The following is a 14,273-nucleotide window of genomic DNA, read 5'->3' on the forward strand; positions in this document are numbered from 1 at the left end:
TGAATTAACAATGTCACTCTCCATCCTAATGAAGAACTCAACCATATTATGGTCACTCTTGCCCAAGGGGGCACGTACAACAAGATTGCTAACTAACCCTTCCTCATTACTCAATACCCAGTCTAAAATAGCCTGCTCTCTCGTTGGTTCCTCTACATGTTGATTTAGATAACTATCCCGCATACATTCCAAGAAATCCTCTTCCTCAGCACCCCTGCCAATTTGATTCACCCAATCTATATGTAGATTGAAGTCACCCATTATAACCGTTTTGCCTTTGTCGCACGCATTTCTAATTTCCTGTTTGATACCATCTCCAACTTCACTACTACTGTTAGGTGGCCTGTACACAACACCCACCAGTGTTTTCTGCCCCTTAATGTTTTGCAGCTCTACCCATACCGATTCCACATCCTCCAAACTAATGTCCTTCCTTTCCATTGCATTAATCCCCTCTCTAATCAGTAACGCTACCCCACCTCCTTTTCCTTTCTGTCTATCCCTCCTGAATATTGAATATCCCTGGATGTTCAGCTCCCAGCCTTGGTCACCCTGGAGCCATGTCTCCGTGATCCCAACTATATCATAGTCATTAATAGCTATCTGCACATTCAACTCATCCACCTTATTACGAATGCTCCTTGCATTGAGACACAAAGCCTTCAGGCTTGTTTTTACAACACTCTTACCCCTTATACAATTATGTTGAAAAGTGGCCCTTTTTGATTTTTGCCCTGGTTTTGTCTGCCTGCCACTTTTACTTTTCACCTTGCTACCTATTTCTTCTACCCTCATTTTACACCCTTCGGTCTCTACGCTCACACATTTAAGAAACCCTTTCCCTTTAACTCCATCCTCCACTGTCCCATTCAACACCCCACCCCCCTTATTCAGTTTAAAGCCACCCGTGTAGCAGTGGCAAACCTGCCTGCCAGAATGCTGGTCCCACACCTGTTAAGATGCAATCCGTCCCTTTTGTACAGTTCCCCCTTACCCCAAAACAGATCCCAGTGATCTAAGAATCGAAATCCCTGCGCCGTGCACCAGTTCCTCAGCCACACGTTCAGGTCCTGTATCTCCCTGTTCCTGCTCTCGCCAGCACGGGGAACTGGAAGCAAACTGGAGATAACAACCCTGGAGGTCCTGCTTTTCAACATTTTTCCGAGCTCTCTAAAGTCACGCTGCAGAATATTCATCCCCTTCTTTCCGACATCGTTTGTGCCGACATGCACTACCACTTCCGGATGTTCACCTTCGCCCTTGAGGATTTTCTGCACTCTGTGGAATTGGGAGTAGGAGATAAGAGTCTTTGCAGGACGCAGGGCGGGAAGAGGTGTAGTCAAGATAGTTGTGGGAATCAGTAGGTTTATAATAGATGTCAGTCGATAGTCTATTTCCTGTAATGGAGATGGTGAGGTCGAGAAAGGGGAAGGAGGTGCCGGAGACCGTCCAAGTGAATTTGAGTACAGGATGGAAATTGGTGGTGAAGTTGACGAAATTGATGAGTTATGCATGGGTGCAGGAGGTAGCACCGTTGCAGTCATCAATATAACAGAGATAAAGTTCGGGGATAGGACCAGTGTACGGCTGGAAGGGGGATTGTTCAACGTACCCTACAAAGAGGCAGGCATAGCTGTTCCCAAACCAGTCTGTAATACTTCCTGATAAGATGCTTTCTATGTCCTTTCCCAGACCAACACCCCAGTACCGAGGCCAGAGTTACACTCAATTGGCTACAATGGGCAGGTGCAGACATCAGACTCACAAAACAAGTCATCTACTTAGGGCCTGAAGACGGGTTCCAACCCGAAATGTCACCTACTCCATTTCTCCAGAGAAGCTGCCTGATTCACTGAGCTACTCTACCATTTTGTTTCAGTCTATTCCAATCTCTCCCACAGAAAGATGGTATTAAGTTTCCACTCTTGGGGCCACTTAAGGTGAAGGGGAAAAGATTTATTAGGAATCTGAGAAGTAGCTTTTTCACACAATGAGTGGTGGGTGTAAGGATCAAGCTGCCGGTGAAGGTAGTTGAGGCTGGGACTATTCCAATGTTTAAGAAACAATGGACAATAGACAATAGGTGTAGGAGTAGGCCATTCGGCCCTTCGAGTCAGCACCGCCATTCAATGTGATCATGGCTGATCATCCCCAATCAGTACCCCGTTCCTGCCTTCTACCCATATCCCCTGACTCCGCTATTTTTAAGTGCCCTATCTAGCTCTCTCTTGAAAGCATCCAGAGAACCTGCCTCCACCGCTTCCTGAGGCAGAGAATTCCACAGACTCACCACTCTCTGTGAGAAAAGGTGTTTCCTCATCTCTGTTCTAAATGGCTTACTCCTTATTCTTAAAACAGTTAGACAGGTACATGGATAGGACATGTTTGGAGAGATATGGACCAAACATGGGCAGGTGGGACTAGTGTGGCAGGGACATGTTGGCCGGAGTGGGCAAGTTGGGCCGAAGGGCCTTCGTCCACCCTGTATCACTCTCTGAATCTAACTTTAACTTGTTCATGTAGGAAATAATCATGATAGTTCACCGCAAAACCAGTGGTAGATACTGCAGAACCAGCCAATTTCCCTCTGCCAACACTCTCCTCCGCCTAGTGGAGCTGGTCCTCACTCTTAACAACTTCTCTTTCGACTACTCCCACTTCCTCCAAATCCAACGCACACCTCCAGATTCAGGGACAGTGTCTTCCCAGTTGTTATCAGGCAACTGAGTCATCCTAGCACATCCAGAGAGCAGTGCTGAACTACTATCTACCTTTTTGATGACCCTCGGACTATCCTTGATCGGGCTTTGCTGGCTTCACCTTACACTAAACATTATTCCCTTATCATGTATCTCTACACTCGATTGTAATCATGTATAGTCTTTCTGCTGACTGGTTAGCATGCAACAAAAGCTTTTGACTGTGCCTTGGTACACATGACAATAAACTAAACTGAAAACTCTGTTATCAAGCAACTCAACCACTTTATCAACAACTAGAGAGAGGTCCTGAGCTACTATCTACCCCATTGGAGACCTTTGGATTATTTTTTGTCAGACTTTACTGGACTTCAGCTTGCACTAAATGTTATTCCCTATTTCATTCATCTGTACAATGTGGATGGCTCGATTGTAATCATGTATTGTCTTTCCGCAGACTGGTTAGCATGCAACAAAGCTTTTCACTGTACCTCGGTACATGTGAGAATAAACTGAACTAACGAAAACTAACTGACTATATTTACTCTTTCAGCGAATTTGGAGGGATTTCTGGAGATGGTGTATTTTTCCAATACCATGCTGATGAGCACTGAGAGTCCCAACACACAGGAGTGCAGAGATTACTTCAGCCTGACAGGTGATGCATTTTGTCATCTAATAGATCATATCTGCTTTACTGAAAATTAATGTGATATTTTTGCTTGAATTTTAGGACTAATGACCACACGATTCTGAATCGCGATTTAGAAACATAGAAACATGGAAAATAGGTGCAGGAGGAGGCCATTCGGCCCTTCGAGCCAGCACCGCCATTCATTGTGATCATGGCTGATCGTCCCCAATCAATAACCCGTGCCTGCCTTCCCCCCATATCCCTTGACTCCACTAGCCCCGAGAGTTCTATCTAACTCTCTCTTAAATCCATCCAGTGATTTTGCCTCCACTGCCCTCTGTGGCAGGGACTTCCACATTGGAATATATTTGTTTTAAATGTATTCCGTTGTATTGTTTTGAAAATCTGATCTCCTATTTTCTAACGTTAAAAATTGTATGGTGCGACTTTTATGATATTAGCGAAAAGCAAAATGCTTTTGCATACTTTCAACAGAGAGAAAAAATCAGGCGTTTCATTACCTCAGAATATACATAATATACACACAGGAACTTGTAGTTACACAGATTTAAAATATTGCTGAGAGTTCAGTTACTAAATGTTATCCTGTGTTATGGTGGGAATCGTATATATATATATTCTCCACAACTCCTGCCTGACACACTGAGGTACTTCAGCAATTTGTGTCTGTCTTTCGTTTTTTTATGTGTTGTTTTCTCTCCATGAATCTCGGTGAAACTTTTTAAAGCCGTGGTGTGTGTGTGTGTGTCGCTCACGCCGTGGGTCAGGCGCATAGTTTCATCCGTTGCAGAGTATAATTTAAAACTTGACAAGTATACAATTTGCAGGACATTATTTCCAATGTTTTTAATCTATTGAAATCAGTGCAGACTTCAGGAACTATATATAAAAATGAATCACTGACTTGCATACATAATCACCTTAATCATGTATAATCAGTACCACAAGATATTTGTTTAAGAAAATACATATGGTTGGGTTATATTTTAATAGAGGTGCACTCTGTCCTCTTACTGTCTCAAGCATTTTGATTTGCAATTTAATTCTAATTTCTCCTTTTTTGAAAATACGATGTTGTATTAGTATTTTCTTTCATGAAAGAGCCACTATGAAATTCAAAACCCATAGGAATCCATTTACCACTTATATTCTTCCTATCAGTTGATTGTGTCTTGTGGTCTAATTTTATATAATGTGTTTGTCCTATATGTTTAGTTTCACTTTTCAAACATCTTGCAGATAATGTCCATTAGTTTCATTGTGCTTTATCTAATAATAAAACTGTTTTTTAAAGTGTTCAAGAAAGATGTTTCTGACGAAGTTAAGCCACTTACTGTTTCAAGAAAAGAAAAAGTTCCTCCAATGAGAGGTATGGAAATATGCATCCAAAGGTTTAAATATGTTCCTTGAAGAAGTAATCACACAATCAATTGGCTTTAGTCTGTGTGTTTCTATTGTATGTTTATATGTATTTGTTTGTGTGCACTTGTACTGTATGCTCGTATGCTTGTACATTTACGTGGAACTTGATTTGTATTTTGTAGCTCTTGTAGCTCACTTTTCCTTTAAATTAAGTAGACATATTGTATTAGAAATAGTAATGGTGAGGCATAAAATTATAGATGCTGGAAATCTAAATAAAAACAGAAAATCAACAGCGCATAATTTATGTAAAGATCGCACTCCACTAAATGGAATGTAAACAGAAAATTCTGGAATAACTCAACAGATTTAGCACATCTATGGAGAGAGAAACAGTTAATGTTTCAGGTTCGAGACAGTTCATCATAACTGAGAAATTAACGCCAATCTAGATAGCAGAAAGAGTAGGGGAATGGATGGCTTAAAGGGAACTTCTCTGAAAGGATGAAAGTGTGCAGTTAACTCTTTATTCCTCAGTTTGCACTTCCCTGCCTTCTCTACTACCTGGACTAAACTGTATCACGTTCTCAGTTTTGGTGAAGGGTCTCAGACTTGAAGCATTAACTGTGTCTTTTTCCATAGATGTGCCTAGGGTTAAGTGTTTTTTTTTTTAGCATTTTCTGTTTTACTTCATTTGGAGGAGTGTTCTCTAGATAAATCATGTACACTGCCAGACATAACAACACACGAAGCTGTCTCAGGAAAATAGTGCAATTTTCATCTAAATAATTTGGATGAATTGAGTTTATCACTAAATACCTTGTAATTAATATGCAGTCAAGCATTTCTACTTGAATTATTTAATAGGCTACATAAGGTGTAATTTACATATACCAAGATCATAATAGTTATACGATTGCTACAAGATAATGGACGCATCACATATTAGTTGCTTCCTTGCATTTAATGTTACGTGCATTGCTATTTTAAAATGTTCTGAGTGCGTGCCTCTGATATTCTTCTGTCCAAAAATTAAATTCTTAAAGTGCCTGAGGTTCCTGAGTTTGTTCCTCAAGAAATGAAACCAATTCCACACGAAGAAAAGGTTGCTCCAATTAAAGGTACAAAGGAACGCACACGTTTTAATTATCCTTTGGATAAATGCTTCTGCCAATATGGCACTATCTTATAAAGTAGTTCAGTTAAGAGTTCTTTTACTTTGTGTTTTGTTTGTGCATATGTGCCACTTGTGCTGTGTCAATCTGTCTTCCTTATTGAAATAATTTTGATAGTTTTATAATGATTACATTATAGCCAAAAATCTCTGACATCAAATTGGGTAGTTGTAGTTGTTTGCTGATGCAGATGGCATTTGTACGCCAAATAGGTAATTTCAGTCTTGTTGAATGCCAAATCCATGAAAATGCATGAAAACATGCCCATAAGCAGATCATTGGGACAACTGATGTTCATTGATGATTGGAAACCAACACTGCATTTTTGGAGCATTGTGTTCCAACCAGTCTTTATTTTAAATGTGTGAAGTAATCTGCACTACCCATGCACCCTTGTCATCCCCACACCCAACTCCCAACAGAACCATTTAAAATTATAATTATGCTCTGTAGCCATACAGCTCTGTACTTATATGGAAGTAATTATCTCGCCTGCACTCTCATAATTGTCAATGGTTGCCTGGCCCAACACCGCAATCAATATTTATGCAGCTGGATCCTTCCAGGCTATAACTTGCGATGTTTCCGATGTATCTATAGTTCAGTTAGATATGAGTCAGCTTAGTGGGCATACAGCCTTGCAACATGTTATAGTAACCTAAATCAGTAATTATGTAAAATCATCATAATTTTATTGAACAAATTATTAATGTTCAGTATGGTTTTAAGCTATCAACTTGTCAAATATATCTTGAAGTAAATAGTACGATCTGTTCCAAAAACATGAAAAGTCAGATTTGTTGGAAAGTAACTCTAAGGGCACCTCAAATGTATGTATAGGCCATGTACTGTCCATAGAAAAAACGTATATTTAGTGATACCTGAGGTTTGAATTACCTGAAGTGATGGGTTGCAAAGCAATCAATTAGTCTATGTATTAGTGTATAATTAAGGTGGATTATAATTACTTCATTGTCTAATGCCATTTCATCAATGCCATTATCTAATGCCATTAATTTTTGTACATTAGAACCAAAATACAACATTAGTGTGTGATTTAGCACAAAATAGTAGATAGTTTATTTTGTATTTAATGTCGTGTGCGTCCCCGATCTTGTCACATCATTGGCAATTTCTTTTCCAAACTTTTCTTTAAGTGCCTGTGGTTCCCAAGTTTGTACCTGAGGAAATAAAACCATCTACACAAAAAGAAAAGACTACTCCAGTGAAAGGTATAAAAGAAAGGAAATGTTCTTTCCTTGAATTATTCTTGGGATTACAGTGAATTCATTTTGTTATTGTCTTGTGAAGTATTTCTGTTCAAAGGTTACGGATTGCCAATGCTCTGCTACATGTTAATCTTATTACATGAAATGTGATCTAATTGTTTGCTGTAATTGTAATTGGTCTATTTGTTACTGTATTGTGTTGTCTTTGTAGCTGAAATAATTTTAATACCTACGTTTTAGTAAAAAAAACATAGTATATAATTGGTCTTAATAGTGACCATTGTTTGGATGTTATGGGTGGTGCTTGTGCATCAAAATAGCATCAGTTCTACATATACATATATATTTATATATATATATATATATCTATATATATATCTTGATGTGACTTACACCAATAAATGTGTTATTGTAAATGACTGAGGCCTGCCTGTAAGAATGTAATATAGGTAGATTTTAATGCCCCGCAGCTTGAAACGATGATAGGGCATCAGGATTCTAATTTGGAGCTCATTGCTCTAAATAATATGTATTCATAAATATATATGGCTGCACTAGCATTACCATCGGAATATTATGGTAAGCCTTGCTTCAACCCATTGAATCAATTTCGTGAATGTTGATTAAGCACCAGGACTTGTGATGCGGAGCTCAGTGCTGCAATTCGCACACACTTTGACATGAATGGCTGATTAAGTATTAAGCAGCAAAATGTCTTAAGTCATCCCACACCTCTGACAGTTGTATTGAAACAAATCTTATAAGTTAGTTTGGGTTATTTTCATTTTATAATTGCTGTGATACTTGTAGAAATCATTCTGCAGGTAGTGGTGAGATTTACATTGTAAAAGTCCCTCTGGGCTGCCCAGAACTGGACATTGAAATGTGCAGCGGTCAATGTGTAATGGCATGACGGGCTGCAGCTCCCATTAATAATCTATGCTTCCTAAAACAATAATAATATATACCAGAACGTTCATCATTGTACCTCGGTACAAGTGGCAATAATTTAAACTCAACCATTATCCAAAATACAAAACTATGGTGTTATTAGTACAAGAGTATCATGTCTTAATCACAGCTTCCATGTTTAATTTTAGGTATATTGTTTTAAAATGTTAAATGCGCACATCTTTGATGTTCTTTTGTCAAAAAATTAACTTTCTTCAAGTGTCTGGTGTTCCCGAGTTTATTCCTGAAGAAGTGAAGCCAGTTTCACGAAAAGAAAAGGTTGCTCCAATAAAAGGTACAAAAGAAGACATTTTATATTGGAATCATTCTTTGAATAAACAATTTATTTATCTTATTTTGGATAGTCTTTGTTGTAAAAATGTGTTGCCTTTTTATGTGCTAATCTTATTTCATGGTTGTTGTAATTTTAGAGCTTGTAACTGTGTTGTTTTATATGTTTCATGCTGCTTTCTAATTAAAATGATTGTGATACTTTCATCATGCTTATGAACAGAGAGTAACATTTAGCTCAGCTGTAACCATTGTTTGGGCGCTGCAGATATTTTAAAAATCTACCCCATATCTGTAACATGAACATGCCAAACACAATATTATGCCAGCCAAAAGTATGCAACATAGGCAGCAGTTGAAACTGTGTGAATTTGATTGTAACACCAGCAGTGCCAATTTAGAGCTCATTTAATTGGCTAGCATATATTTTTAAAGGCATCTGAGTGAACATCAAACAGCAGGAAGACATTCCCACCCTCACCCCATCATAGTCTTGACACACCCATATATTGCAGTTTAAAGGGATCAATGAGTACTGAATGAGTCTGAAGAAGGGTCTCGACCCGAAACGTCACATATTCCTTCGCTCCATAGTTGCTGCCTCACCCACTGAGTTTCTACAGCATTTTTGTCTACCAATGAGTACATAAATTCTTGGATTTTTTTATTCTTGCTAATACTGCAATTTTATAAATGATTGTTGCTATCTAGAGTTGGCTACATTTACAGCAGTACACAGAGTTGTGTATCAAGCACTGAAGCAGTGTGCTGTCTTCCGACATTTGCACATGTTGGTTGCTCTTGGAATGATATATTAGGTTTTTGTTCCCATTGCATACAGAGGGCAAACTGTTGGGAGAGTAGAAAGGGGAAGGGAGGAATTGGAGGAGGAGAAGGGGAAAGGGGCACCTGACAGGAGGCTATGTCTTATTTTCAGTGACATAATTAACTACCTAAAGAGATTGGTAGATTCTTGATTAGGACAGGTGTCAATGGTTATAGGGAGAAGATAGGAGAATGGAGTTAGGAGGGAGAGATAGATCAACCATGATTGAATGTTGGAGTAGATTTAATAGGCCGAATAGCCTAATTCTGCTCCTATCACATGACCTTATGACTACCTGAATGTTAGTAAGTTACCATATACCTCTTTAGGGATGTCTACAATAACATAATCTACCTGTTAGAACTATAGTTTTACCTTCAAAGCAAGATGAGGACAGGATTAGGATAGCATTGATAGTAGCTATCAAGGTAAAGGGCCTGTCCCACTTGCCTGAGTTATTCACGTATATACATCCATGGATATATTGTAGTGGCTCGTTATGCCAGCCGTAGGTAATCGGGGCTATTTTTTTACTCGTGGACATTTTTCATCAGGCCAAAAAAACGTCCTGACTTACCTGATGCCGCGAGTACCTACAGCTGGCATAACGAGCCGCTACGATATATCCACGGACTCCTACGGACCCGTTACGAGCATTCCGCGAGTTTGAAAACTCGGGAGAATTCGTGAATAACTCGGGAAAGTGGGACAGGACCTTAACAAAGCCAAATAATTCTTATGTTCCTTCCAGATTGCTGCTGGAAATGCAGTATTGTGATATTTATGTTTCAGTTATTTATCAATAAAAAGTAGTATAATACATATAATTAAAATATACAGATGTGGTTGGAGGCATTAGCATTGTTCTATAAAACTGATAACAGAAAATCTTGAGAACACAAGAAATTGAAGTATTTGGAATCTGGAGCAAAACAAACTGCTGGAGGAACTCAGTGGGTCAGGCAGTATATGTGGAGGCAGAGGGTTGAGACCCTGCCACATTAGAATTTCATACATTTTGAATTCTTCTAAACCATAATACAGATGGGAGCATCTTGAATTGCTTTCTCAAGATAACAGATCATGTAATGTATCTGTTGTTTATTTTGTGGTTAATGTTATATGTATTGCTGTGTCAAAATACGTTTATGTCTAATATGTTTCTCCAAAAATTAAATCTCTTGAAGTGCCTGAGGTTGCAGAATATGTTCCTGAAGAAGTGAAACGAGTTACACAAAAAGAAAAGGTTGTTCCAATAAAAGGTACAAAAGGCACATGCATTCTTCTAATATTTATTTTTCAATACATAGTGTTTTAGTTTTTTAGTTTAGTTTAGAGATACAGCATGGAAACGGGCCCTTCGGCCCACCGGGTCCACGCCGACCAGCGATCCCCATACATTAACACTGCAAAGCCGTACAAAAAAGCAATTAACACTATCCTAAGGACAATTTTTGGCATTTGCTAAGCCAATTAACCTACAAACCTGTACGTCTTTGGAATGTGGGAGGAAACCGAAGATCTCGGAGAAAACCCATGCAGATCACGGGGAGAACGTACAATCTTCTCATTACCGTAGAAACATTTGTTCTCTTTTAGAGCCCTCAAATTTTCAGTGCTCTGCTATTTATTAATTTTGTTTTACAATATGTTGTTTCGTTCTTTGTTTGTGCATCTGTATCAGTTTAATGTGCAACATTATATTGACAAGCACCAACTACAAGGCAAATTTATGCCCAGTGGGCATCTCATTATGTCAATCAGTGTAAGATGTTGTTTGGCAACTGTACTGTTATTTAGGAGCTAATTTCTTCAGTTTATGCCATATCACAAACTCCAGTGACACAACCTGTGCGAAACAGCAGGAGATGGGTCTCTCTTTTTCCAAACCAACCTTAACTATTTAAAGGGATCATACATTACATATCAGTTAACTTGGGTTGATATTTTATTGTCTTCACTGTAATTTTACAGATATTTGGCACTTTACAGAAACAATTCAGATTATAAGTACACAGAGATTCTATGGCAGGTATGGAAGGACCTATTATTTCGGATTTGCATTAACTAATTCCTTCAATGCATTTAGTGCATTATTAGGCATTATGCAATGTAGCATGACTGGGAAATTAAACAAGACACATAAAAGTGAATCTCAGGTAGGAAATATCCCCTAGAAATAACATCCTCCTGCAATCTCGTAGCAAAGCAAGAAATACAAAGTCAGTAGATGCCAGGATGATCAGGTCAATAGACTTCTCTCCAATGGCAGATGGTAATATTTATAATGTAAGAATAATTCAGTTGCATATTAGTAAAATTTAGCAAAGCACACATGCATATGACAACATATGGATGTGATTATTGGTCTAGTAGAAATTAATAAACTGTTACTTTTTTGAAAAAGAACATTAATGTAAATATTCAGACTGAAATTTCATGCCCTGAAAATTATCTGAGTGTACCCATCACTCTGTGACACTTTATATTAGACCTGAAACCTTTATAACTGCAGAATTAACATTTGTAAAGGTATTTTGAAAGTAAATTTTAAATGTTAGCAAGAAGGTATGCTTTCACAGCATGCATAGGATATCCAATCATAAACATAATATCATCCTAAAAGTATGATGATCTTACAAGGTAGATTTATTGGAAAGTGATTCTAAAAACACCCATAGCTGTACATGATGATTTGAGTACTGATCATAGTAAAATTAGATAGTACAACCAGAAGAATTGGAAAACTTGGAGAGGAGATTTGAATTTAAAAGATACGTGGATTGATAGCTGAAATGTAAAATATCCCTAAATTTTGCATTTAATTAAGATTGGTATTTGGTGCTCTTTTAATCTACTACACATTGTAAGATAGATATATCTATATTTAAAAAAATCAAATGATTAAGAAGATTCGATTATTATGCGATTAACATGAAATGGTAAACTGTGTCAAGTATTTGTGACTCCCATTGTGTTTAATGTTATGTGTATTGCCGTATTCAAACATTCTACATCTTTCATATTCTTTTGTCCAAAATTCTTAAAGTGCCTGAGATTCCCGAGTATGTACCTGAAGAAGCTGAACCAGTTACACGAAAAAAAGCAATTGTTCCTCCTGAGTTTATTCCTGAAGAAGTGAAACCAGTTATACGGAAAAAAGCAATTGCTCCTCCTGAGTTTATTCCTGAAGAAGTGAAACCCGTTATACGGAAAAAAGCAATTGCTCCTCCTGAGTTTATTCCTGAAGAAATGAAACCAGTTATACGGAAAAAAGCAATTGCTCCTCCTGAGTTTATTCCTGAAGAAATGAAACCAGTTATACGGAAAAAAGCAATTGCTCCTCCTGAGTTTATTCCTGAAGAAGTGAAACCAGTTATACGGAAAAAAGCAATTGCTCCTCCTGAGTTTGTTTCTGAAGAAACAAAACCAGTTATACGGGAAAAAAGCAATTGCTCCTCCTGAGTTTATTCCTGAAGAAGTGAAACCAGTTTTACGGAAAAAAGCAATTGCTCCTCCTGAGTTTATTCCTGAAGAAGTGAAACCAGTTACACGGAGAGAAGCAACTGCTCCATTGAAAGGTACAAACGAAGACATACATGTTATACATGTATTGTTTCTTTGGAGAAACATCATTATCTTGAAAAATATTTTTTGTTTTAAACTTTTCAGATAAGCAATGCCTTCCTATTTGTTTTGTTTTTTCCAGTTTGTGCTGTTTTCCAATTTTATTTCTGTATTTGTGCTATATTTTGTTGTCCTTGCTCACAAAATAAATTTGATATTTGCATTATGATTGGTTATATAGAACAAAACATGGCTTATGTTCCTAGATTCTTATTACCGACCATAATGCAGAATGAGAAATTATGATGTGATTACCACAATGCTGTATGTGTTTGCAGCATCTTTCTAGTTAATGTAATGTGTATTTGTATGTTCATTTCTTTTAAGTCCACATTTTTGATATTCTTTTGTCCATAAGTTCCTGAGTTTGCTGTGGAAGAAGTGAGATCAGTTACACAAATAGAAACGGTTACTACAATAACAGGTACAAAAGACAGCACATGCTTTATAGTAGAATAATTCCTTGTACAATCATCATTATCTTTGATGAAAGAGTTTCTTTTTATGTGTGTCATAATACAGATGTCCTGATCCATGTTCATCCCCTAAATGTTGTGTTGTTTTAATTTCTTCTTCATGTTCTTTAACTATTTTGCTGTCCCTGCCCTTGAAATATTTTTTCCATTTGCATTATAGCTAATTAAACATTAAAACATATACTTTATACATATCAAAATTTGACATAGTCGACTGTGTGCGACCAACTTAGTTCAGCCTCAGAGGGTAAGCAGTTTCTGAAATGAGTTTGTGGATGATGCCGCAAAAAATCTTCCCAATAATACAAGATGGCTGTACTAGATGTTTGACAAGCAGTGCCACCAACCCCAAATTACAGTGAATAATACTATTAAATATATGGATGATGTTTTTAGAGTAGAATTTCATAGGTTTCCAGTAATGTGCCTGAAAAGTTGTTTGTAGAGTACTGTGATGGAAGATTCTACCCGTTTTACATGAATTTCATTCGAAAACTGAATAATTTAAATTTTTGATAGCCTATTACTAAATCAAAAATAAATTATTTAATGGGTCATTAGAAGCAGTGGAACCAGTTCCTGTCCAAAAGAAAAAGGCAATATTACCAATAACAGGTAAAATGTATATAAGGTTTTATACTATATGTGTCCTTAGTTTATTGTTGTTACTAAGGTTATCTTATTTTCAGGAAATTCACTAAATTCAGACTTGGAATTCCTCTGATTTCCTATTGTTGCAAGTCAATTGATAATATAGATTATATTAGTACTATTCTGTTGACAATAATACATCAATTAAATTGGATTGAAACAGGTACTGGAAAATTATATTTTACTGAAAAAAAAATTGTGTTTTATATCTCTCTCTAATATAAGATGTTAACTCAGAGAAATCACTATTGATTCATATTTTGCAATTACATCTTTTAACTGTGAAATTATATTGTTCAGACAAATATGATTAAAGTGAGTATTATAGATG

The 14,273-nt window shown here is 37.2% G+C and overlaps 1 long non-coding RNA gene across 1 annotated transcript; it reads left to right on the plus strand.

Moving 5' to 3' along the window:
* The first annotated feature begins 9,370 nt into the window (after nt 1-9,370).
* On the plus strand, nt 9,371-13,347 carry LOC129715361 (uncharacterized). The gene is made up of 3 exons (XR_008726488.1): nt 9,371-10,450; nt 12,238-12,769; nt 13,174-13,347. It is a non-coding gene; the product is annotated as an uncharacterized LOC129715361 (long non-coding RNA).
* The last annotated feature ends 926 nt before the right edge of the window (nt 13,348-14,273 follow it).

The sequence above is a fragment of the Leucoraja erinacea genome, unplaced genomic scaffold (genome assembly GCF_028641065.1).
Source record: "Leucoraja erinacea ecotype New England unplaced genomic scaffold, Leri_hhj_1 Leri_1139S, whole genome shotgun sequence".
NCBI classification, from domain to species: domain Eukaryota; kingdom Metazoa; phylum Chordata; class Chondrichthyes; order Rajiformes; family Rajidae; genus Leucoraja; species Leucoraja erinaceus.